Raw genomic sequence first — 2,152 nt, 5'->3', positions numbered from 1 at the left:
GTCTTCATTTTTTAGGTTAAGTAAACTACGTTTACACAACCGTGCACTTATGGAGCCATAAATTCGCCCAAGACTGTAAAAATTCCACTTTCCTCCAAAGTAGCGATTTAAATTCATGATTCCGAGATACGCCCGCTGCCAAATGCCAAATGCGTTACGATTTTGTTTGGAATGAAAACATCCATTATCGCCTGATGGAGGAATGCAGTCTAGTCCTTCGAACAGGTTTTAGTTTTAGTCGGGTCCATCGGCCAATGTAACATTTCGACATTCTATATTCCGAAGGTTCAACATCCGACAGTCGTGCGTCGTGCAACTGACCAAAGTCACACAACAGTGTGATGTAAGTCACGATACGACATTCTGTCAAATTTACACTTCTTAACGATGAACAACTGTGTGAAATGACATATTTTGCACTGAATCCCTGTGCTGAAAGCTAAAATATAAGTACTGAAGTAGTTAAAAATCCTTCCTTTACACCTACAGCCAGAAGGTCTGTCCATAAGTACTGCAGTCCGACATGCTATAGTCTAAAATCCATCGCTTTATCATCTTAAATTTGGCTGAGACCAAGATTTCCAGTCTATAGTCGAATATTACCTAGAGTCAAAATTCTAAATTCTGACATTCTATATGTTCAAGAGTTCTCAATACATTGTGCAGCGCTGAACACCGTTCCTATTTTAATTCCGGCATTTAACAGTCTTAAATTCTATCCATCATTCTAAAAATTCTGACACAATACAGAGTCCTCCTCCTCCCATTAGTCTGCTCGTCCGAAATTCTACGTAAAGAGTCCAAAGATCTGTCCAATTCTACTGTATTTTGAAATGTCAAAACACAGGTAATGATATGTCACTACCTCAAGAGTTATCGAGACATTATAACGCCCTAGAGCGCAAAATTCAACAATTCAACATTCTATCAATTGTGCGTTCGTTTGCGTCCTGCAGTCCACGCTAGACCTAGGGTCCGATGGCCTTCCAGCGCATGTGTTATTTCGTGTCCTCCGCGGCCAAGTATTAGTATCAATAGTCTATCAGGAAGCAGCCTTCTTGGAACCATTAATCCAAACTCAATCTGCTGCTGCCTTGACCGCGATCTCGGACCAATTGGTGAACTTCGTCGCCGCCGGCGCCTCCAACTTTCCGCGTATACAACACAACTAAGGGAGTAGATTCAGATGAAGGTTTTGTATGAGCTTTGTTGGGACAATACTAAAAGACTGGTTAAATTTATTGGTTATAGTGTTTGATTTTTGAAATCAATACTTTATGATAATAATTATTAGGTACATTCTAATCTGTAAGTTTTATGCCAATTAATAAACTGACTCGAGTTTACTTTACACTATTTGGAGGGATACCACAGATCTTTACTAAAGAGAACACTTAAAAAAATACAGGTGCTACAGACCCCTTGGTTTGTCTACTACATGAAGCAGCCATCGATGTGTGCGGTAAATGAAATATATTGTATTAGGTACTCAAACAAAAACTGGCTCTTTCGTCGGGTGTATGATATAATAATTCAATCTCTATGTGCTTACCAATATTGTTGGTACCAACAGCCGAAACGAATCTCGAAACATCGACAACGACGATATACTATCCCGACTTATAATTATGGACTCTGGTATTTCAATTCTATATTTATCAATATAGTTTGTGTTACGCAAGATATGTAGTCTCAGTCTGCAAGTTTAAACTTTTATCCAATTCCGTTCAATTTGACTTATTTTATATATTTCATTTGTGTCGTTCTTGAGCTCATCTCTCAACGGGGGTATAGCTCAGTGGTAGAGCATTCGACTGCAGATCGAGAGGTCCCCGGTTCAAACCCGGGTGCCCCCTTAACTTTTGCTTCTTAAGGAGGTGATCCAATAGCTATCTGATTAAATAATTTTGTCAGCTAATCCGACCAAACAAGTTGGTTCTATGATATTCAATAGCATTAAAAAGTTATACGGTTTACCGACAGAGTGCAGCACTATTATATTTTTTGCAATTATGATAACAGCTAATTTGAAGTAAGCAGCATCAAAAAGCTGTAATACACAATGAGGACTGTCAAAGTAGGATTGTTTACAGGAACTTTTATGTTTTTTTTTTAAATTTAATACATAATTTGTGATATTGTGTGAATGTTT

At 38.2% G+C, this 2,152-nt stretch overlaps 1 non-coding gene across 1 annotated transcript; it reads left to right on the top strand.

Moving 5' to 3' along the window:
- Positions 1-1,784: 1,784 nt before the first annotated feature.
- Positions 1,785-1,856, top strand: Trnac-gca (transfer RNA cysteine (anticodon GCA)). Its single transcript has one exon. It is a non-coding gene; the product is annotated as a tRNA-Cys (tRNA).
- The last annotated feature ends 296 nt before the right edge of the window (positions 1,857-2,152 follow it).

This window comes from Macrosteles quadrilineatus, unplaced genomic scaffold (genome assembly GCF_028750875.1).
Source record: "Macrosteles quadrilineatus isolate MER2022 unplaced genomic scaffold, UCM_ALF_1.0 Scaffold_3__2_contigs__length_128488019, whole genome shotgun sequence".
Taxonomy (NCBI): domain Eukaryota; kingdom Metazoa; phylum Arthropoda; class Insecta; order Hemiptera; family Cicadellidae; genus Macrosteles; species Macrosteles quadrilineatus.
This window is presented reverse-complemented; position numbering and strand designations above follow the sequence as displayed.